Source organism: Callithrix jacchus, chromosome Y, assembly GCF_049354715.1.
Source record: "Callithrix jacchus isolate 240 chromosome Y, calJac240_pri, whole genome shotgun sequence".
Classification (NCBI taxonomy): Eukaryota; Metazoa; Chordata; class Mammalia; order Primates; family Cebidae; genus Callithrix; species Callithrix jacchus.
This window is the reverse complement of record NC_133525.1, coordinates 5,066,809-5,091,627: the sequence shown is the minus strand read 5'-3', so window position 1 is coordinate 5,091,627 and position 24,819 is coordinate 5,066,809. Positions and strand designations below refer to the sequence as shown.

Genomic DNA, 24,819 nt, shown 5'->3' with positions numbered 1-24,819 from the left:
GGAGACTGAGCACCTGGTCAGGAAAGGGTACAGCCCGTCTCAAAGAAGATGCCGGGGGTGCAGAAGGCCCACACGTCCAGGTGGGAAAGCTGCCTTCCGGTCACCAAGTACACTATCAGATCTGCAGCCGGACTGCACTGAAGCAGACACGAAGAATGAACGTCTGTGCATGCTGATTGTGAAGTGCCTTTCATCCTTTTTTTCATATTCAGATGTATTTTCCATATTGAATTCTTTTGATAAGTGATTTATAATTTATTTAATGATTACTATATGTATTTTTGATTACTACATACATATTTTTATTTAAAAAAATTTTAAATTTATTATACTTTTAAGTTCTCTGGTACATGTACAGATCATGTAGGTTTGTGACAGGTACACACGTGCCATGGTGGTGGTTTGCTGCATCCATCCCCTGTTATTTACATTAGCTATTTTTCCTAATGCTCTCCCCCACATCTCCCCACCCACCAATAGGCCCCAGTGTGTGATGTTCCCCTCCCTGTGTCTGTGTGTTCTCACTGTTCAGCACCCACTTATGAGTGAGAACATGTGGTGTTTGGCTTTCTGTTCTTGTGTCAGTTTGCTGAGAATGATGGTTTCCAGCTTCATCCATGTCCCTGCAAAGGATATGAACTCATCCTTTTTTACAGCTGCATAGTATTCCATGGTGTCCATGTGGCACATTTTCTTTATCCAGTCTATCATTGATGGGCATTTGGGTGGGTTCCAGGTCTTTGCTATTGTGAACAATGCCGCAGTGCACACACGTGTACATGTGTCTTTATAACAGAATGATTTATAATCCTTTGGATATATACCCAGTAATGGAATTGCTGGGTCAAATAGATACTTCTATATTTCTAGTTCTAGATCCTTGAGGAATCTTTTTTTTTTTCTTTTTGAGACAGAGTTTAACTCTTGTTGCCAAGGCTGTAGTGTAATGGCAATTATGAAGTGCCAGCCTTTTCTGCAAGAAGAAAAAGTCTTCCTTTTTCCACACAGTCCATGATACCCAAGAGCAAAACACATTTCACAGTTGCAGTGTGCATACAGTGCTTTCACTTCTCATTGGAAGCGAGTTCTTTGTGTCGTGTGCAATCCCTGCCCGCTGGAGGTTTGCACACGCAGCTGGTGACTGCCAGGTTGTATTCCCACCTCATGTGTCTGCAGTCTGCATGCCAGGGATTCCCTTCGAGATGGGCTCCATTCTTCCATGAGAGGGTGGTCAGCTTGCCCTGTATTTGAAGCACACTCTGAAGAATACAGGATGGTTTATTTGTTTATTTACTTGAGATGGAGTCTCACTCTGTCACCAGGCTGGAGTGCAGTGGCTCAATATCAGCTCACTGCAACCTCCACCTCCTGGGTTCAAGCCATTCTCCTGCCTCAGCCTCCGGAGAAGCTGGGACTGCAGGCACGTGACACCACATCCAGATAATTTTTTTGTATTTTTAGTAGAGATGGGGTTTCATCATTTTGACCAGGCTGGCCTTGAACTCCTGACTTCGTGATCCACATGTCTCAGCCTCCCAAAGTGCTGGGTTTACAGGCATGTGCCACAAACATCTAGTGCAGCTGCATCTTGTTCCCGCACTAGATAACCTTATGATAAGTCTGATTCCAATGAAGCTCTTGAACATCAAAGTTCATTTGCTTATTTTTTTTTCTCTCTCCTCTGATTAGTGGTGACAGTTTGGCTAGAATCACGATAGTCACTCTCTACAGCGCCAGTGTGGGTATCACCCATCTTCAGACAGGATTTCTGTTGTTCGCTCCACTTCACCTCAGCCTCTGTCTCTGAACATCCAATGCTGGCCGAGGGAGGTCTTAACCGCAGAAGCAAAGCTCTTAAACCCATTTAGAAGCGAACCTAGCCAGGTGTGGTGGCTCACGCCTGTAATCCCAGCCCTCTGGGAGGCAGAGGTGGGCAGATCACCTGAGGTCAGAAGTTCGAGACCAGCCTGACCAACATGGAGAAACCCCATCTCTACTAAAAATACAAAAAATTAGCTGGGCGTGGTGGTGCATGCCTGTAAACCTAGCTACTTGGAAGGCTGAGGCAGGAGGATTGCTTGAACCCAGGAGGCGGAGGTTGTGGTGAGCCGAGATTGTGCCATTGCACTCCAGCCTTGACAACAAGAGCGAAACTCTGTCTCAAAAGAAAACAAAAGTGAACCTGTTTCCCACTTGGTAGGGTAATGAAGGCTTGTGAATGGAGGGTATGGTAGCTTTGCTTCTATAGGGCGGAAAAGAGACGCCCTGAAAGTCAGAGGATTTCACTTAATTTACACAAAATGCCTTTTCAAAGGCATTTTGAAAAGACATGTAGTTTCAAAATATTATTTTCTTTGCTTTTAAGACAATCTCTTTCTGTCACCCAGGCAGGAGTTCAGTAGCAGCATCTCGGCTCACTGCAACCTCTGCCTCCCAGGTTCAAGTGACTCTCCTGCCTCAACCTCCCGAGTGGCTGGGACTACAGGCGCACACCACCTGGCTGATTTTTGTATTTTTAGTAGAGTAGGGTGTCACCACATTGGTCAGGCTGGTCTCAAACTCCTGACCTAAAGTGATCTACCCTCCTCGGCCTCCCAAAGTGTGTGGATAACAGACATGAGCCACTGCACCCGGCCCCAAAATATTCTTAATGAACAGACACCCATAAGCCTCTAACCACAAGCATTGACCTTTCTTATTGGTTAGCAACTGTTTGAACTTCAGTGTCCCTTATGAGAACATTCCGCTAGAACACATTTCACGCATTTGAAGGAGGCAGAGAAGAGTTCGAACAGCACTTGTGTACCACCATCCGTTTCTATCAAATCGTAATGTTTTGCTAAATTGGTTATAAATTATGTATGTGTGTTCGTGTGTCTGAGTGGACATGAAACAAGACATTTCAGACTATGGTGCTCCTGGCTATCCCCCTCCAATTATTTCGTTACTACATAAAAAATGACTTCATAACTTAGGTCAATAGGAGACCTTTAAAATATTTTCCATGCAACTTTGTCCTTGTTTATTTTCTCTAGAAGAGAAAAATGTGTTTTCCCGGTTCTTATTTTCAATTCCCAAATGAAGCTTCCGTGTAAAACTAATTATCTGAGAACACAGCATCTCTCTCTCTCTCTTTTTTTTTTTTTTTTTTTTTTTAAACGGAGTCTTGCTCGTGTCGCCTGGGCTGGAGTGTGGTGGCACGATCTTGGCTCACTGCAACCTCTCCCTCCCAGTTCAACTGTATTTTTAGTAGAGACGGGGTTTCACTATGTTGGCCAGGCTGGTTTTGAACTCCTGACCTCGTGATCCGCCCTCCTTGGCCTCCCAATGTACTGCGATTATAGGCGTGAGCCCCCATGCCTGGCTGAGTTTTTGTATTTTTAGTATAGACAGGGTTTCACCATGTTGGCCAGGCTGTTTTTATCTTTATTTTTATTTTTAAAAAACCATGTAGACTTATTATTGAGATTAAGAAACGAGCAGTGGGTTGGGCACAGAGGTGAGAGCTGTGTGAAAATGTGGAGTCACTGCAGGGTGTGTAGGCAGACAATACTGACACTGGATTCCGACATTCTGCAGAAAAGCGATGACTGCCTCTCAATATGTTGGATCGCAATGCGTGTCTAGTACCCACTGAAATCTCCTGCATGTGGAATTATGAAGGTGGCACAGTTTTTTGTTTTTTTTTTTTTTTGGAGATGGAGTCTCACTCTATCACCCAGGCTGGAGTGCAGTGGCGCAATCTTAGCTCACTACAACCTCCACCTCCTGGGTTCAGGTGATTCTGTCTCAGCCTCCCGAGTGCCTGAGACTCCAAGTGCTGGCCGCCACGCCCAGCTCATTTTTTTCTATTGTGTTAGTAGAGACGGGGTTTCACCCTGTTGCCCAGCCTGGTCTTAAACTCCTGAGCTCAGACAATCCATTCGCCTCAGCCTCCAAAAGTGCTAGGATTAAAGGCATGAGCCACCATGCCTGGCCACAGTGGCACAGATGATAATGACAGACATGTTGATGGCAACGAAAATAATATAACTGATTTTCTTGGATGGCCCAACTAAGATTTCCATTTGTCTACACCAGGGCTTGTGAAGCTTGGAAGTATCTGTCTGTCTGTCTGGCTGGCTGTCTATCTATGTATCTATATCCATCCGCCTATTTATGTGTGTATGTATGTGTCCATTCATCTGTCTATCATCTATTTGTCCATTTCCTCATTTATGAAATGGGAATGATAATGCCTGCCTCAAAAATTGACAGATAAGATCTAATGAAACTAAAGAGCCTCTGCACAGCAAAAGAAAATCACCAATCTCTCTAGGAGGTTTTTTTTTTTTTTTTTTTTTTGAGACAGAGTCTCACTCTGTCAGAAAGGCTGCAGTGCAATGGCGTGGTATCGGCTCACTGCAACCTTGGCCTCCTGGGTGGTTCAAGCAATTCTCCTGCCTCAGCCTCCCAAGTAGCTGGGACTACAGGCATGCACCGCTATGCCCAGCTAATTTTTGTATATATATATATTTTTAAGTAGAGATGTGCTTCAACCATATTGGCCAAGCTGGTCTTGAACTCCTGCCCGCCTCGGCCTCCCAAAGCGCTGGGATAACGGATGTGAGCCACTGTGCCCGGCAGGGCCTTTGGCGTTGTAAGTGGAAGCACATGTTGCACATCTGCACATATCCTTGTGAAGAAAATTAAAGGACTAATTGAAGAAAAAATGAGAAACACTGAATCCACAGCAATGTAGCCACACTCTGTAACTCATTTTTGAAGGAAAGGAAAGGAAGAGCTTTGCCGACAGTGAACCTCTCCAGCATTTTCCTTAGATACTTGCATTTTCTGTCTCTTCCATTAAAAGTGCATCTAATCAGACCGTCAATCCAAACTGATTATCTTTGTAGAGTATCTACATCTTTGTAGAGTTTGAATCCTGCTATGATCCGTGTAGAAGGCAGACCTTGCCACCAAGACAGGACAGGGCTTGCTGTGTGCTCACAGGGACACATTATCCAGGCTGAACTGATGGAAACTCCAGCTCTCTGGATCCTTCTTTGTCCCTCGTACATTCTGTTATAAAGACACATGCACACATATGTTCATTGCGGCACTGTTCACAATAGCCAAGACTTGGAACCAACCCAAATGCCCATCAAAGATAAACTTGATAAGGAAAATGTGGCACATAGACACCATGGAATACTATGCAGCCATCAAAAAGGATGAGTTCACGTTCTTTGCAGGGACATGGATGAAACTAGAAACCATCATTCTCAGCAAACTGACACAAGAACAGAAAACCAAACACCACATGTTCTTACCCATAATTGGGTGTCGAACAGTCAGAACACATGGACACAGGGAGGGGAGCATCACACACTGGGGTCTGTCAAGGGCTAGGGGAGGGAGAGCATTAGGAGAAGTACCTGATGTAGATGACGGGGGGATGGATGCAGCAAACCACCATGGCACATGTATACCTGTGTAACAATCCTGCACGCTCTGCACATGTACCCCAGAACTTACAGTATAATAAAAAAATAGAATTTTTAAAATATATACATTTGTATAGATTTATCCTTATATAAATAAGTATTTCCTATATTAAAAACAAAACAAAACAAAAAATACTTGGGCAGATTTTCCCCCCGTTAAAAATTCAGTCTTTAATACCAATAGGAAAATTGTGGCTGGGTGCCGTGGCTCATGCCTGTAATCCCAGCACTTTGGGAGGCCGAGGCAGGCGGATCACCTGAGGCCAGTAGTTCGAGACCAACATGACCAACATGGAGAAACCCCATCTCTACTAAAAAGACAAAAATTAGCTGGGCGTGGTGGTGCACGCCTGTAATCCTGACTGCTTGGGAGGCTGAGGGAGGAGAACTGCTTGAGCCTGGGAAGCAGAGGTTGCAGTGAGCCGAGATCATGCCATTGCACTCCAGCCAGGCCACAGAGAGAGACTCTGTCTCAAAAATAAATAAATATAAAATCAGCATGTTATAGACTTGATGCTTTTCTCGTGTTGCCCTGTTCTGACTGTGCAGGCAACCCCACAGGGATGTACACCTGCTTCTCTTTTCCATTCATAAGCACGGTCCTGCAGCCCAACCCTCCATCCACACACATGGCCGTCTCTCCCTGTGAATGGGGTACTGATTTGCCTGGGAATCTCAGCTTCCTGCAGTGTGTGTCCAGGCACATTTCTAGAGAAACAAGCAGTGACTCTTGATTAGTATTATTTTTTTAATTTCCTGAGTCCTCAAGTGTTTGAGACAAATCTTGTTTTCCTACCTCAGGTCTAGAGTTTTTTGTTCAAATCCTCTGTAGTTCATGACTCTGTAGCTGTTTCTTTTATTTTTTTGAGACCGAGTTTCACTCTTGTTGCCCAGGCTGGAGTGCAATGGCGTGATCTCAACTCACTGCAACCTCCACCTGCCTCAGCCTCCTGAGTAGCTGGGATTACAGGTGTGCACCACCACACGAGGCTAATTTTTTTTTTTTTTTTTTTTTTTTTGAGACAGAGTTTTGCTGTTGTTACCCAGGCTGGAGTGCAATGGCATGATCTCGGTTCACCGCAACCTCCACCTTCTGGGTTCAGGCAATTCTCCTGCCTCAGCCTCCCAAGTACCTGGGATTACAGGCACACACCACCATGCCCAGCTAATTTTTGTATTTTTAGTAGAGATGGTGTTTCACCTTGTTGACCAGGATGGTCTCGATCTCTTGACCTCGTGATCCACCTGTCTCGGCCTCTCAAAGTGCTGGGATTACAGGTGTCAGCCACCGCATCCGGCGTATTTTTTTTTTTTAAAGAGACGGGGTTTCTCCATATTGGTCAGGCTGGTCTTGAACTCCTGACCTCAGGTGAGCCACCTGCCTCGGTCCTCCAAAGTGCTGGGATTAGAGACTTAAGCCACCGCATCCGGCCTATTTCTCTATTCCTTACTCAAATCTAACTCTGACAAAGAGCCCTTTCCACCTGATTTGTTTTCCCATTGTCAGATGTCCTGCTTTTTGTTTTTCCATTGTCAGATGTCATTTTTTTCTCCCCTCTTTTGATGCTTTTAGGATTTTCTCTTGATTTTTAAATCTCTACGGTTTTATCAGGATGAGGTAGATGGACATGTGGGCATTGAAAAATAAATTGTATGGCTTACTGTACATCTTATTGGGGCAGATCTGCGTGTTTATCTCAGGGATTTTTTTCCTTTTTGCAGGAAATACTTCCATTTGCAATTGACCCTTGGAAAACACAGGGGTTTGGGACACCAACCCCCCACACAGTCAGAAATCCATATGTGACATTTTTTTTGTTTTGAGATGGAATTTCACTCTTGACGCCCAGGCTGGAATGCAATGGAGTGATCTTGGCTCACTGTAACCTCTGCCTCCAGGGTTCCAGAGATTCTCCTGCCTCAGCCTCCCAGGTAGCTGGGACTACAGCCACCCACCACGATGCCCAGCTACATTTTGTATTTTTAGTAGAGACGGGGTTTCACTGTACTAGCCAGGCTGGTCTCAATCTCTTGACCTCGTGGTCCTCCCAAAGTACTGACGTGACAGGTGTGAGCCACTGTGTCCAGCTTGGTTTTAGACTCTTCTTCTTGGGTCTGGCCAAAACTTTCGTGGCTCACATGTACTCTCTTATAGTTTTCTTTTATTTTTTGAGACAAAGTCTTACTCTGACACCCAAGCTGGACTACAGTGGTGCAATCTCAGCTCACTGCAATCTCCACCTCTCAGATTCAAGTGATTCTCCTGCCTCACCCTCATGAGTAGCTGGGCTGACAGGTGCCTGCCACCACGCCCAGCTAATTGTAATATTTTATTTTATTTTTTTATTGCATTTTAGGTTTTGGGGTACATGAGCAGAACATGCAAGACAGTTGCATAGGTACACACATGGCAGTGTGTTTTGCTTCCTTTCTCCCCTTCACCCACATTTGGCATTTCTCCCCAGGCTATCCCTCCCCACCTCCCCCTCCCACTGGCCCTCCCCTTTTTCCCATAATAGACCCCAATGTTTAGTACTCCCCTCCCTGTGTCCATGTGTTCTCATTTTTCATCACCCGCCTATGAGTGAGAATACGCGGTGTTTCATTTTCTGTTCTTGTGTCAGTTTGCTGAGGATGATGTTCTCCAGATTCATCCATGTCCCTACAAACGACACAAACTCATCATTTCTGATTGCTGCATAATATTCCATGGTGTATATGTGCCACATTTTCCCAATCCAGTCAATCATCGATGGGCATTTGGGTTGATTCCAGGTCTTTGCTATTGTAAATAGTGCTGCAATGAACATTCATGTGCATGTGTCCTTATAGTAGAATGATTTATAGTCCTTTAGATATATACCCAGTAATGGGATTACTGGGTCAAATGGAATTTCTATTTCTAAGGCCTTGAGGAATTGCCACACTGTCTTCCACAATGGTTGAACTAATTTACACTCTCACCAACAGTGTAAACGTGTAACATTTTTAGTAGAGACGGGTTTCACTGTTAGCCAGGCGGGTCTCAATCTCCTGACCTCAAGCGATCTGCCACCCTTGGCTTCCCAAAGTGCTGGGATTACAGGCGTGAGCCACCATGCCCAGCCTATCCGTTCAATTCTTTTTTCTTTTTTAATTGTACTTTAAGCCCTGGGGTACATGTGCATGTCCTGGAGGGTTGTTACATAGGTACACACATGCCATGGTGATTTGCAGTCTTCCGTCCCCCCCCGCCCCCCCCGCCCCCCCCTCCCCCCCCACCCCCGTCGCCCACATCAGGCGGCATTTCTCCCAGTGTTTTCTCTCGCCAGCCTGTTTTGTAACTCTTTCAAGTATTACCCAATAGATGAATGGTCTGTTAGGTCCTGGAACTTCCTCCCCTCCCCTCCCTTCTCCTCCCTTGCCCTCCCCTCTACTTCTCCCCTACTCCTCCCCTCTCCCTCTCCCCTCCCCTCTCCCCCTCCCTTCCCCTCTCCCCCTCCCCTCTCCCCCTCCCCTCTCCTCCCCTCTCCTCCCCTGCCTTACCCTATCCTCCCCTGCCCTGCCCTGCCCTGCCCTCCCCTCCCCTCTCCCTTCCCGTTCCCCTCCCCCTCCCCTGCCCCCACTGCTCTCCCCTGCTGTCTCCTGCCCTCTCTTCCCCTTTCTCCTGTACAACTTCATTCCAGTGTAAATGAGGCCTGCACCTGAGTTTCCCAGGTCCCTTTGCATTCTCTCTGGGGCTGAGACAGGGTCTGGCATGTTGCCCAGGCTGAAGTACAGTCGTGCAGTCGTGAAGTACAGAAGTGAGTCGTGACTCACTGCAGCCTCTCCCTCCTGGGCTCAAGCAATCTTCCTACCTCAGCGCCTTGCGTGGCTGAGACTGTGGCACATGCTACCATGCCATGGGGTCTTGCCATATTGTTCAGGCTGGTCTCAAACTCCGAAGCTCAAGCAGTCTGCCTGCTGTGGCTTCCCAAAGTGCTGGGACAGCAGGCATGAGCCGCCACATCCAGCCTGGTTTTGTACTCTTGTTCGTGGCTCTGGCCAACACTTCGGTGGTTCAGATGGACTCTTAACAGATTTTTTTTTTTTTTGGAGACAGAGTCTCACTCTGTCACCCAGGCTGGAGTGCACTGGCGCGATCTTGGCTCACTGCAACCTCCACCTCCCAGGTTCCAGCGATTCTCCTGCCTCAGCCTGCTGAGTAGATGGGACTGCAGGCGCCCGCCACAGGCCAGGCTAATTTTTGTATTTTTAGTAGATATGGGGTTTTAGCATTTTGGCCAGGCTGGTCTTGAACTCCTGACCTCGTGATCCACCCACCTCGGCCTCCCAAAGTGCTGGGATGTCATGCGTGAGCCACCGCGCCTGGTTGGACTGTTGTAGACCTTAAGGGGTGTCAGAGTTCTGTGGCTTTAGCTGAACTGCTAAATTCTCAATTCCCAGGCTGCTCCCTAAAGCCCTTCCTCCATCGTGGCGGGTCTTGTAGGTCCGTTTTCATGGCTACAGGAGCCTTTGCCTGTACATGTAGCAATCACTGTGACACTCAACACACCTCCGCTGTATCTCGCCCCAAACAGTTTCCACCCTGATAAGTTGCAGTGAAGGCCACCCACAGCTCTGACTGCAGAAACCTGTTGGTACAAACGCACGTCACGGCATGTATGACATCGGGGTGGATCCCGCATGCCAGAAATCCGAAGAACTCGATGGAATTGTCCCGTGGTGAGCTGTGATTGAACGCGGCAATACTGAGCAGAGCCGAGTCCCCTGTTAAGCTCGCACTCCCTCAGCCCAGCAAGCAGGAAGGCGTTGACCCTTCTGTTGATGAATCTCCTCAGATGGCTCATCTCTTTAGAGACAGCCTCGTAGGAGTTTGACTTTAAACATAATCTGCTTTGGTGAGGGCTGTTTCTATCAGTCATTGCCTGAGGCTGTGGTGAAGAAAACAGAGACATCCAGTTTGCTTCTCTACAAATGCCCAACAGAACTGTGCATTTTCATGCCGAGCACTTTAGGATACCACCTATTTTCCTCCAGAGTGGTGTCATGGTTTAGGGTTCACTGTACCTCCGAGAGCCATCAGCTAAGGATCCTGCTTTGCTGGTAGAGAATATGGAAGGAGAGCCGATTTCCCTGTCAATGCCGGCATCGGGCTGGGATTGTGGTAGTCCAGGGGTGCTTGTAGGGTGCAAAAATGCACAGCTGTTTCTTGAAAAAAACAAATGTCCCCTATGACTCGAGAGAGAGCTCAACTACCAACCAAGAAGTGGAGGAAGAAGGCTAGCGGGAACCGGTGTCACCTTGGAGGAGAAGCAGGGGTATCAGCCTTCTGCCCTGCTGACCACCTCCTCATTATCGATGGTAGGGAGAGCTCTTGGTGTGGCGGTCTCACCCAGGTGGTCCAGGATTCCAGCCTGAGAGAGCCAGGGAGCCCAATCCCACAGCATCCATCTGTTCTTCAGCTGGGCAAGAAGTCAGGGCTGGTCCCAAAGCTTCATCACATACCAGAGTGTGTGACACGGCCCTCCCCATCTTCAGCATGCTGGCTGTTCACAGGACGATGTCTTCTTGTATTTTTTTTTTTTTTTTTTTGAGACAGAGTCTTGTTCTATTGCCCAGGCTGGAGTGCAGTAGCATGGTCTCAGCTCACTGCAACCTCTGCCTCCTGGGTTCAAGCAACTCTCCTGCCTCAGCCTCCCAAGGGGACTACAGGTGTGTGCCACAACATCTGGCTAATTTGTTTTTGTATTTTCAGTAGAGACAGCGTTTCACTATGTTGGCCAGGCTGGTCTCAAACTCCTGACCTCATGATCTGCCCACCTCGGCCTCCCAAAGTGCTGGGATGACAGGCGTGAGCCACTGCGCTCGGTCTAATGGTGTCTTCTTCTTCCCGTTGGGTGACCTGTGCTGCATTATCCATCCCAGAGTCCCGATGTCAGCAAGGAAGTGCTCCATCCTTGACTAACTCGTGACCTCTCTGAGGCCGACAAGTGCCAGAGCGTGTGTTATGAAGGCATGTTTAGAAGCAGTGATTTTCACTGAAAGACTGAATCCACATATTACAAGCACTCTGATGCACTTGGCGGTGCAGATTTGGAAAGTGGGCCAGTCTCATTTTGAACCACTCGATGTGGCTGAACATTTGCACAACTGCCTTTAAGTTTCTTCTTCATTTTTTAAATACTATTTTACTGTAAGCCCCGCATACATGTGCAGAACGTGCAGGTGTGTTACACAGGTGTACACGTGCCATGGTGGTTTGCTGCAGCCATCAACCCGTCATCTAGGTTTTAAGACCCGCATGCATTAGGCATTTCTCCTAATGCTCTCCCTTCCCTTGTCCCCCACCCCTCCTGACAGACCCCAGTGTGTGATGCTCCCCTCCCTCTGTCTATGTGTTTCCATTGTTAAACCCCCGCTTATGAGTGAGAACATGTGGTGTTTGGTTTTCTGTTCTTGTGTCAGTTTGCTGAGAATGATGGTTTCCAGCTTCATCCATGTCGCTGCAAAGGACATGAACTCATCTTTTTTCATGGTTGCATAGTATTCCATGGTGCCTGTGTGCCTCATTTTCTTTACTACTCTATCATCGATGGGCATTTGGGTTGGTTCCAAGTCTTTGCTATTGTACATAGAACTACAGTAAATGTATGTGTTCAGATGTTTATTTTATATGGTCAGAGCACTTAACATGGGAGCTACCTCTTGACAAAGTGTTACGTGTATAATATGGTGGTGTATTCTCTAGGCACACCTGCTGTGCTGCGTACGGCTGTACACCAGAGCACAAAACTGATTCATGTCATCTACTGAAATGTTATGCTCATGAAACAGCACCTCCCAAGCTCCCACATCCCTGCCCCTCATTTCCTCAGAAGCATCATTCTACTCTCGGCTTCTATGCATTTGACTGTTTTAGATTCTACATGGCAGGGAAATCATGCAGGATTTGTCAATTTGTGCCTGGTGTGTTTCACATAACATCCTCCAGGTTCATCCATGTTGTAGCAAATGACAGAATTCCCTTCTTTTTAAAGGCTGCATACTATTCCATTGTGTGTATATACCGCGTTTTCTTTGTTTGTTTGAGATGGAATCTTGCTCTGTCACCCACACTAGAGTGCAATGGCATGATGTCGGCTCACTGCAACCTCTGCCTCCCGGGTTCAAGTGATTCTCTTGCCTGAGCCCTCCCTTGTAGCTGAGATTACAGGTGCCCGCCAGCATGCTCGGCTCATTTTTGTACCTCTAAGAAACGAGGGCGTTTTACCATGTCGGATAGGGTGGTCTCGAATTCCTGACTGCAAGTGATCACCTGCCTTGGCTTCCCAAAGTGCTGAGATTACAGGCATGAATCACAGTGCCCGGCCGCACTGGATTTTCTTAGAAAACAACCAAGATATAGAATAAACGCTTGGTTAATTGAAGTGCTATTTAGAATAACCTAGATTATCCAAGATATAAAATAATGTAGGTTATTGTAAAAAGTGCTACAATTAACGTGGTGGGGTACATGCCTGTCATATACCAATTTCTCTTTTGGATGAATACCTAGAAGTGTGCTTCCTGCTTCACAGAGTAGTTCTGCTTTTAATTTTTGGAGGAGCTGCCATACTATGTATGAAGTTCACTCATTTCTGCAGGAAACAGTGGCAGAGGAACACGCGTTCCGCTTCCTCCGCCTCCCACCTGTGCAAAAAGAAACCCACAGGGGCCTTGTGCCTCCTTTCCCTGCAAGGGGAAAAAGTAATAATAGAACCGGCATCGGACTGCTTTTCATTCTGACTTTTCCCATTTTCATTTTTTGCTGCATTCTGTGCAGTGTCTGCTAGTGCCTCTTTCTTATCTCTGAGAGGTAACCCCCTTTTCCATCCTTTGGAGCCTTTCTCTCTATTTTTCTTTTGAAAACAAGTAAATAAAACCCCCCACACACAGGGAATAGGAACGCAGGCATCAAAACCCTGGCTGCGAGGGAATGACCCCACCCAGAGAATGAACAAACGTATCAAAACTCTGGCCGCAAGCACCTGACCCCAGCTTGATCCAGCGTAAGCAGAAGAGCCTTTGCTTTTGTGTTTAGTCTGCCCTGAACTTATTGACCCCTTTCTTATCAGAGGCCAGAACACAGAGCCCAAGCTTTCCAGGATGCGGGCTTCTTACCGCTGGGGTCTCATGTTCCTGCAGAGAAGCGTGACTCTCCTACTCAACCTTCTTCTCTATTCCCTCTGCCTTGCTTTGCCTTTAATACTAACGGACTCTCTTTTCTTCTTTTCGTGTGGACTGTCTCAAGCCAGGGTTCTCACTGGTCTGGCTTGAGTTCCCTGCCTGACTCTGGGCTTGGCTTGGGCATGCGCGGGGATTTCCAGACACCAATGCTCCCAGAACCCATGGGTATAGAGGTTTGTGGAGGCAGCTGCTCTCTAATTAAGCAGATATGGAGGGTGGTTCATTAAGTGGGCAGAACAGTGGTTCTCCACGAGCAGGGTGTTCCCACCAGGGAGCCTACAGGCCACCTGCACAAGGGTGGTACCATTTTACATGTCCCATCTGTAACATCGATGGGTCCCTATGCTGCTGGACGCTGCGTTACAGCCACTGAAGAGCAAAATTGCATGAAATGCTTGGGAAAATGTACAGGTCTTTCCCTGTGTTACAGTTTGGCTCTGTCCCCATCCAAATCTCTATCTTATGTTACTTTATTTTTGGAGCCGGAGTCGTGCTCTGTCACCCAGGCTGGAGTGCAGTTAAGCAATCTCGGCTCACTGCAGCCTCCCTGGGTTCCAGTGATTCTCCTACCTCAGCCTCCCAGGTAGCTGAGATTACAGATGTAAGCCACCACACCTGGCTAATTTTTGTATTTTTAGTAGAGTCGGTGTTTTGCCGTATTGCCCAGGCTGGTCTTGAACTCCTGATCTCAGGCAATCCGCCAGCCCTGGTCTCCCAAAGTGCTGGGATTACAGGTGTGAGCCACCACACCTGGCTAATTTTTCTATTTTTAGTAGAGTTGGTGTTTTGCCATATTGTCCAGGCTGGTCTTGAACTCCTGATCTCAGGTGATCTGCCAGCCCTGGTCTCCCAAAGTGTTGGGATTACAGGTGTAAGCCACCATGCCAGGGTCCAAATCTCATCTTCTATTCCCACATGTTGTGGGAGGGACCCCTGGGAGGTAATTGAATCATGGGGGCACGTCTCTCCTGTGCTGTTCTCATGGTAATAAGTAAGTGTCACAAGATCTGATGGTTACTATCAAGGGGAGTTTTCCTGCAGATGCACTGTTCTCTTGCTTGCTGCCATGTGAGATGTGCCTTTCCCCTTCTGCCATGATTGTGAGGCTTCCCCAACCGCTTGGAACTGTAAGTCCAACGAAAACTTTCTTTTATAAATTGCCCCGTCTCAGGTACGTCTTTATCCGCAGCGTGAAAACAGATTCCTACAACATCCCTACAAACAGGAATGAAAAAAGGGAGGAAAACCTGGTAGTGAACTCAGAGTTCACTTAGATTTACTGCGAGCAGAAGCTACAGGGAGGGTTTACGAAGGCAGTGAGAAGGAGTTGGGTTATTTTCAGGAAATTAAGCTTGACAGCAGCTTCAAGGCGCCTTGTGGGAGGGGAGGATAGAAACAGGGAAATCAGGTGGGTGGAAAATACACTTATGTGCAGACACATGGTGCCAACTTGCAATGTGGAAACAGAGAAGAGAATAATCACCCTCAGCAATATTTGAGCACCTATTAAATCCTGGATGGCCTATTACATTTTTACAGATACTGTTCCTAAGAGATTCGTAGTCAGGGGAAGATGGTACAATTTTTTTTCTTTTTTCTTGAGACAGAGTCTTTCTCTGTCGCCCAGGCTGGAGTGCACTGGTGCAGTCTCAGCTCACTGCAACCTCCGCCTCTCAGGATGAAGCGATTCTCCTGCCTCAGCCACCACAGTAGCTGGGATTACAGGTGTACCACTACGCCCGGCTAATTTTTGTAGAGACTGGTTTCATGATGTTGGTCAAGCTGGTCTTGAACTCCTGACCTCGTGATCTGCCTGTCTCGGCCTCCCAAAGTGCTGGGATTACATGCATGAGCCACTGCGCCTGCCCAAGATGGTGCCTTAACAACAATTTAGAGGCATCTCAAATGCACCTCTGCCACTGTGTGCCCAGATGCCGTGGGGTAAAATGCCTGGTTTTGCCTGTAGAGGTAGAAACATTATCAGAAAATACATGTATTTGACTTGAATTTTAGAGAGTGAGTGGAAAGTCATCAGATCTTCAAGGAGGCAAAGGCGTTTCCTGGATGATATTTCTCCTTGGTGTTCACCTAAAACTTACTACTTTCTTACAGAACAAGGGTACCACGGGAGGTGGGAGCCACGGAAGCAGGGAACTATGTGTATGAGTCAGGATGCTGCAGAGAAAAAACAGCAATAAGCTGGCTGTATTGATAGAAAGCATTTATTTTAAGGAATTCTGCTCACGTGATAATGGAGGTTGGCAAGTCCCAGGCCAGCTGGGGCCGCGGGAGGAGCCATGGTACATGGAGCCCAAAGCCCATCTGTTGGCAGAATCCTTTCTTACTCAGAGAACATCAGTCTTCTGGGCTATTCACACCGTCAACTGATTAGACCAGGTCCACCCACCATATGAAGGACAAAGTACTCGAAGTCTACGGATTTAGATTTTTTTTGGATGGGGGCAGACAAAGTTTCACTCTTGCTGCCCAGGCTGGAGTGCAATGGTGCAATCTCACCTTACTGCAACCTCCACCTCCCGGGTTTGAGCAATTCTCCTGCCTCAGCCTCTCAAGTAGCTGGGATTACAGGCACAAGCCACCACGCTCGGCTAATGTCTTTTATTTTTTTGGTAGAGATGGGATTTCACCATGTTGGTCTGGCTGGTTCAAACTCCTGACCTCGGGTGATTCACTGGCCTCGGCCTCCCAAAGTGCTGGGATAACAGGCGTGGGGGCCCTGTGCCCAGACGCTTTACTACGTGTTAAGCCTGCCTCGGTTAAAGAATAGATGAAGGTGCAGCCTCCCTCTTCACAAGCTCATTATACAGTCTCATGTCTGAGTAGCACTGTTCAGATTTGAGCAACACTTATTTTCCTATATCGAGCTAATTAGCTATCATCATCTCCGTCTAGGGGCACATTTTCTAAGACCTGAGGCTCAAGTGTCTAAACATCAATTGTAGATTTTCCTAAATCAGAGTTCCTCTCCTGTGCAGCAATCAGCTCATAGCCTTGAAGATATGTGCATTCCTTCATTTCACAAAAAAAGAAAATCTTGCTTGAAGCGAGATTAAAAGTGAATTTTCTATTAGCAATAATTTTATATCATTACTTGCCTTGCTTCTTAGACCTCACTGAATTGAAGATAATGATGTGAAATTTCCTGGGAATAAAAGTGAGAGTGATTCTCAGAGCTGAACAGTAGTACTTGTGTGAGAGAATATGCAATGGAACCTAGGAGCGTACATCAGTCCTGCATCTGCGGTGACCTCATCCTGACGTCCTTAACTCGAATACATCTTCCATGATCATATGTTCACATCACTTCACATTCACAGGGTTTTTTTTTCTACAGAGTATTATGTGCCAAGCACAATCTTAGGTACAAATGATAGAAAGGCTACTAAAACACAGTCCCTGCCTATAAGAATAGAATCTCCTAGGCCAGGCACGGTGGCTCACGCCTATAATCCCAGCACTTTGGGAGGCCAAGGCGGGTGGATCATGAGGTCAAGAGATCAAGACCATCCTGGTCAACAAGGTGAAACCCCGTCTCTACTAAAAATACAAAAAATTAGCTGGGTATGGTGGCGCGTGCCTGTAATCCCAGCTACTCGGGAGGCTGAGGCAGGAGAATTGCCTGAACCCAGGAGGCGGAGGTTGCGGTGAGCGGAGATCGCACCATTGCACTCCAGCCTGGGTAACAAGAGCAAAACTCCGTCTCAAAAAAAAAAAAAAAAAAGAATACAATCTCCTGTGCCCTTGCAGAATGGGAAAACTGAAAGCAGATATACTGTAATTATGGTGTTACAGAGCACAGGCGATGGAAATTAAAGTCGTTCTGGAAAGAAGGCTGTAGAGTATCATCAGTGGCTGTGTGAAACATAGGAGCCAAGGGTTGGCCCAGGCTGGAGATGATGTTTTAGTCATCTGCCGAATGTTTACACAGTTTCTACCACGTCCAAGCATGCCGACGGATGCTGCAGAGGCGCGTGGCACCGAAGGGACAAGGTCTTTCTTCTTGTAGAGCTGATAATTGCGTGGACAAGGAAAACAGTACGCAACTATGTTTTTGAAAAACAAGGTAATATCGGCTACAGATAAAGACGGTGAAGAAAATAAGAGAGAGTAGCGGCTACCTTAGCTTGGGTGTCTGAGAAAGTCTAAGTGGCTGACACTTGTGTAGACATGAACATTAAGAAGAAGCCAGCCAGGACAAGGTGTAGGCACGGGTCCTTCCATGCCAGGGAATAGTAATTGCAAGGAGTAGTCACACGTGATAAGCTCGCATTGTACAAGGTGGCCATGTAAGGTACTGTGGGTGCAGCAATGGGGAGAACAGCAGAAGGTGACGGGCAGACAGGCAGGGGTCACGCCCCAAACGCCATGTGGGCTCTGCTACCCTGAATCAAGTTTTTGGGAGTCAGGACATGAGCGTATCATCATGGCAAAGACGTTTGCTTTTCTGGTTTTGCGTAGAAAGAGCGGTAAAAAGTTAACTTAAGGATAGTTTGCTTCTGCTGGTCATAGTTTGAAATACGTCTACTAACTTCATAGTCACTCAACCGCAAACAAGATGTTAGTGATTGTATTCACGATAGATTCAGAGAAGTTAGAAACTCACTAGCTGTTGGGACTGAAGGTCACGGGCATTTACACTTCCGTTTCCGGTTCGCCTCCGGAACCATGGCGGGGCCTCTGAGGTATCGACTGACATTAGGAAGATTGTGTCCCGGCCTTGGAGTAGTTCCTCAGACCCGGGCTCTCGCCGCCGTAGTACCTGGAGTGACCCAGGTAGATAACAAGTCCGATTTCCTGCAGAAGAGCCCCATCGCCAACACCCTGGCATCCGGAAACTACCGCACGTGCGGCTGCCACAGGCACTGTCTAACGGTGCCCAGTTGCTGCTACGTGAGATCGCTGAGCCCAATATGGAGAATCAGGTGCAAGCACTGACCAATTATCTCTGGAGCAGACATTTGCCTGTAGAGCCAGAGGAGTTGCAAAGACAGCTGTGGATCTTGAGAAAATATTCCTGGAAAACCCAGACTTATTTCAGACAGAGGAGAAACTTCATGAAGCAGTGCTTCATGCACTACATAAAACTACCTACCATTGGCAAGAACTGAGCTACAGTGAGGGACTGAGCCTGGTGTATATGGCAGCAAGACTGGATGGTGGCTTTGCAGCAGTCTCCAGAGCATTCCATGAGATCCAGGCTCAAAATCAAGCATTTCAGCCACAAACTTTAATGGACTTTGGCTCGGGTACTGGTTCTGTCACCTGGGCTGCTCACAGTGTTTGGGGTCAGACCCTACGTGAATATATGTGTGTGGACAGATCAACTGCCATGTTGGTTTTGGCAGAAAAGCTACTGAAAGGTGGTTCAGAATCTGGGGAGCCTTATATTCCAGGGGTATTTTTCAGACAGTTTCTACCTGTATCACCCAAGGTGCAGTTTGATATAGTCATATCAGCCTTTTCCTTAAGTGAACTGCCCAGCAAGGCTGACCGTAATGAAGTAGTTCAAACCTTATGGCGTAAGACACATCATTTCCTGGTGCTGGTGGAGAATGGAACAAAAGCTGGGCACAGCCTTCTCATGGATGCCAGGGATCTGGTCCTTAACGGAAATGAGAAGTCACCTTTGGACCCTCCACCTGGTTTTGTCTTTGCCCCATGTCCCCATGAACTCCCTTGTCCCCAGTTGACAACCTCTAAGCCCCTGGCTTGTAGCATCTCACAGGCGTACCATCCCATCCCCTTCAGCTGGAACAAGAAACCAAAGGAAGAAAAGTTCTCTTTGGTGATCCTTGCTTGGTGGTCTCCAGATGAGGCTAATCACTGGCCCCGTATCACTCAACCTGTCCTTAAACGGCCTCGCCATGTGCATTGTCACTTGTGCTGTCCAGATGGGCATATGCAGCATGCTGTGATCACAGCCCGCCGGCATGGCAGGGATTTGTATCGTTGTGCCCGAGTCAGCTCCTGGGGAGATCTTTTACCTGTGTTTACTCCGTCTGCGTTTCCTCCATCCACTGCTCAAGATCCCTCTGAGAGTTGACAAGGATGTGTAACAAGTATTTTCTTCTATCATGCCTGCCAGGGCTGAAGCTACCTGGTATCCAGGAGGGGAATGCTAGCATCCCCATATGTCTGTGTTTGTTTGAGATTTTTAATAATAAATAATAAATTTTTAAAGAAAAAAAAAAAAAGAAACTCACTAGCTTTGATTGCGCTCAGCTCCACACTGAAATGACGTTCGGTGTACTTTTGCATCCTCACGGTTCTCTGACAATACCACTCTTTAATAATATCTCGAAAAGTACTTTTGCATCCTGGCAGTTCTCTGACGATACCACTCTTTAATAATATCTCGAAACGGAGGACACAGTCCCTGACCTGAGAAACTGTGGCGGAACCTCCTCTGTTTCGCAGGAACAAGATTTTCCCCAGCCCGACTCCATTGCTACAAGAGATCATTGCAAACTCAAACAACATGGCAACTTGCTGCTAGGCTGTTTCAAAATATTTACATTATTATGTTTTTTTCTTTTTCTTTATTATTATTATTTTAAAGACAGGGTTTCACCATGTTGGTCAGGCTGGTCTTAAATTCCTGACCTAAAGTGATCTGCCCACCTTGGCCTCCAAAGTGCTTGGATTACAGGCGTGAGCCACCGCACCAGGCCAGTTTTCTTTTTTTCTAAGATGGGGTCTTGCTCTGTTGCCCAGGCTGGAGTGCAGTGGCTTGACCTTCGCTCACTGCAACTTCCTCCTCTCAGGGTCAAGCGATTCTCCTGCCTCAGCTTCCTGAGTAGCTGGGATTAAAGGTGTGTGCTACTTTGCCTGGCTACTTTTTGTATTTTTAGTAGAGACAGGGTTTCGCCATGTTGGTCAGGCTGGACTTGAACTCCTGACTTTGTGATCCACCCCTCGACAGTCTTTTTGTAAAATGGTGCTTACCACAGAGTACATTCTGAATACGCATTAGAGGACAACGACAAGGAAAGTTCCCGAGTTTTTGATGGATCACATTCCTGGCCAGATCAGATGGATATGTAAGTCCTCAGCGCGCCATCTGCAGTCTTGCAGCTCCTGCTTTGGTTATCTGGAAGAAATCTTAACATTCTCACTAAAACTTAATGGGTGAAAATCCAAGGATCTTGCTTGTTACATAAAATGAAGACTCTGCGTAAATACCTGGCAGGGTGGCTGGAGGCTGTATTAGGTTAGGGTACTGCTGGATGGTCAGTCATGCCCCAGAGAGAGGTAGCTGGATGCAAAACATAAATCCTGTTTGTAATGCACTCCCGTGTCTTCTCTGCCCACGTGGGGATATCCACGTGTCTGGCACAATCTGTTTTCCTGGAATCCTAGCTGACACACAGCAACTCATGCTCGCGTGCGGTCACCCAGCCAGTGGTTCATTTGGACAATTAACAACCTCATTTTCAGAGCACTGTGAAAATATCACTGCACACACTACGTAGCTTTTGACAGTCCCTTCCTGGCATATTTCTCCAGCATAATGTCAGCTCATTGCCTTTCTTATGAGCTACCCCCACCCTTGAGCATAATGGGGGCCATCGAGTCCGTCCGTGTTCTGTTCTTACCTACCTTTCAGCAATATGACCATCACCTTTCCAAGAACCTTCTTCTTTGCTTCTCTGACAAATGTATCATTCTTCTGAGCAACAAAAGAGAAATGGGCAAAGTTAATAATGTAGTTACTGAGCACCATTCAATGTAGTGAATGGTGATTGTTGGAAATAGACGCTCGGCATGGCAAAGAAACATCAGCCCTGAGACAGAGGATCTCTCAGCAACGCAGTTTTTACTTTCTGGGGTGCAGGGAGGGGACCCTCACTAGCCATCGTGCCACAAGAGTACAATGAACAAAGGAAAACACACACATGTATCCCTGACGCATGTGGGGTTGTCCTTCCTGCCGTGTCTGAGCTCCATGGGCCGGAGCCAGACCTCAGCATCTAAACTAAAGCCCGACTGTCTGACAACTTAAAACTTTTCTAAACAGGTGAAAGCCACGGAGAGCTGGGACCCGCCTGTGAGCATGTTCAGCTCTGATATCTCGGTGAAAGTACAAGGACGTAGAATGTACTACGTGCCTGTGAGCTCAGCATGTCTAACAGCCACATAGGATGGGGCTTCACAGAGAGTTATTAGCACCTTTGCCCTTTAACAAGGAAGGAAACTTTAAAAGGAACTTTTCTACTTCCCGCAGTGAGCACTAAGCTGAGAGCATTTCATGGTGTGTCCATAAAACCTCCCAACCATAGGCATTATTGTTTTTTAAAGCATACTTTGTTACTAAACAATACTGACAATTATCTCAACGTTTCGGGTTTCAAAACCTTATTCCTGATGGAGAGTTTTGCCCCAGTGTTGCTGGCTGCAGACTAATCAGGGTGGTGGTTGCCGAGGGTGGAGGTGGCTTTGGTAATTTCTTGAAATAGACAACAATGAAGTTGGTTACGTCAATTGACTCTTTGTGTCTGGAAAGATTTTCCTGTATCAAGCGACACTGTTTGGTAGGAGTTTATCCAGAACAGAATTTTTCAGAATTTGGTCAGTCCTCTCAAGTTCTGCTGGTGCGTTAGCACCTGTTTCACAGAATATTCTAAATCTCTCACTGTCATTTCAGCAGCCTCCATGTCGCCTTTCTCTGCTGGGTCTGGGCAGAGTCATTTGAAAACCTTCCCGTTAGAGACAGAATGCTTGTTTCTAGGTTCCGCAAGGAAAAAATAGCATTCAGACAAAAAATTTTCTTACCAAGGCAATTTTACTTTCTTATACATGTAAATACAATTTTACTTTATATATATGTAAATACAGCCAGGTGTGGTGGCTCATGCATGTAATCCCAGCACTTTGGGAGGCCAAGGTGGGCGGATCACCTGAGGTTAGGAGTTCGAGACCAGCCTGGCCAACATGGAGAAACCCCATCTCTATTTATAAAAATTAAAAATTAAAAAAAATATATATAAATACAACTCCACCACCTGTTTTATCCAACAGGCATAAACATGAAGTTTTATAAATGCCTTTCATAAATAAATATATATATATATATATATATTGCATTATTTGTATAATGCAATACATATATTTATGAAAGGCATATATTGCATTATTTGTATAATGCAGTATATACATGTATATTGTATAATGCAACAAATATTTATATATAAATATGTATAAATATATAATGCAATATGTAAATATATATAATAAAATATTATAAATAATATAGATATATATTGCATTATATAAATAATATATTTTTATATTTCTTCATTAAAGGGCAATTGAAGAAACGAAGAGAATGTGTCACTCTCAGCAGGTATCGTCCTCAAGTAGACCCCAGGCTCCCTGGTGCAGAGATCCCAGTTATTCAGATGATCCTAATGCTTTCAGGAAAGCCACTCCAACACGTAAAACATAGCTCACTCTTCTGGGAGCATGGCAGATGTTGGGGTCTCCTGTAACACCACCTAACGCTGTTGGGGTACTTCACGACGCCCCCCGAGGAAAGAAGCAGTGATGGAATGCCTGTTCTATTACCTCGTGCCACCATAGCAAAATGCTACTGGCTGGGCAGCTGAAACAGCAGACACTGCCTCTGCCACAGTCCTGGAGGTGGGAGGTCTGAGATCCAGGTCTGGGCAGGGCTGGCTCCTCCTGAGGCCTCTCTCCTGGGCTTGGAGATGCCGTCTTCTCCCCGTGTCCTCACAGGGTCGTCCCTCTGTGTTTCTCTGTGTCCTCATCTCCTCCTCTTGCGCCCCAGTCCTCTTGGATTAGATCCAGCCTAGTGACTTTCTTTTACCTTAATCACCTCTTTCAAACATGGTGACATTCTGAGGTCCTGGGCATTAGGACTTTAACACAGGGATTTGGAAGGAGGACGGAAATCAGCCTATCCCCACTGTGGCTTCTAACACCCCAGTGACTTGTGCTAAGATAGCCTTTCCTTGCGTTTCTCCAGTCAGATGCTCTGGCTGGTCTTTTATGTCCCCCCAACGGTATTTCATTTGCTCTTTGCATAACTCCTTTGTCAGAAAACATGGTTTTATCGTTCAACACCATGGTCAAGTTGTAGGGGATGGAGGTTATCACAAAACAAAGATCTCTCTGTCTCTCCTGTGCGTCCCTGTCCTCCCTCCAATCTGTTCTCCTCTCCTTCCTTCTCTTCCCCTCTCCCTCATCCCTTTCCTAATAATTCAGATTTTCATTAAGCTATGGCTGATGCCTGGTCCCTTCTGGCAGGCAAGGAAAGGAGCCATCCTGTGGACAGGCATAATTGGATGACGGGGGGATGGAAACCGCTATGACACATGTGTACCTGTGTAACACACCTGCACGTTCTGCACATGCACCCAGAACTGAGAGTGTACTAATAGAATAAAATAACACACGTGCAAGGCGTTCCCTCAGTCACCTTTGGGATTTTCCCATAATGCTTTGTCGGACCGCTTTGTGCTTTCGATGCAAAGGCCCATACAGAGAGGCATGAAGTTGTCCACATTCATTCCAGAATTCACTTTTATGGGGAGGGTGTGTCCTGAGTCTAGTGCTGTGATCATGAGGCCAGCTGATCAGGGTGACCAGGAAGGCTTGTGGCCTTACAGTAGTTATGCTCACATGTACCACGCAGGGTAGCACTGCAGCTTTGCTGGCTTCCTTTATACTTAAGTTGATCGTGATGGCTTCTTTTCTTTCTTATTTTTTATCAGATGGAGTTTTGCTCTTGTCGCCCAGAGTGGAGTGCAGTGGCACGATCTCGGCTCACCGCAATCTTCACCTCCCGGGTTCAAGCGATTCTCCTGCCTCAGCCTCCCGTGTTCAAGTGATTCTCCTGCCTCAGCTTCCTGAGTAGCTGGGATTACAGGCACATGCCACCACTCCTGGCTAATTTATATTTTGAGTAGAGATGGGGTTTTTCCATGTTGCTCAGGCTGGTCTTGAACTTCCAGCCTCAGGAGATCCACCTGCCTTGGCCTCCCAAAGTGCTGGGACTACAGGCGTGAGCCACTGCGCCCGGCCAGTGATGGCTTCTTTCTGCATCGGCCTCCCTCGTGGCTCCTCATTTCTGTGGTTGGAGTAC

At 46.7% G+C, this 24,819-nt stretch overlaps 2 pseudogenes across 1 annotated transcript in view; both read left to right on the top strand.

Annotated features, from left to right (window-relative positions):
- Positions 1-24,819, top strand: part of LOC128930738 (polyprenol dehydrogenase-like) — a 200,792-nt pseudogene that overhangs the window by 99,092 nt on the left and 76,881 nt on the right. The window lies entirely within an intron of this gene.
- On the top strand, positions 18,375-19,899 carry LOC144581276 (ribosome assembly protein METTL17, mitochondrial pseudogene; annotated as a pseudogene).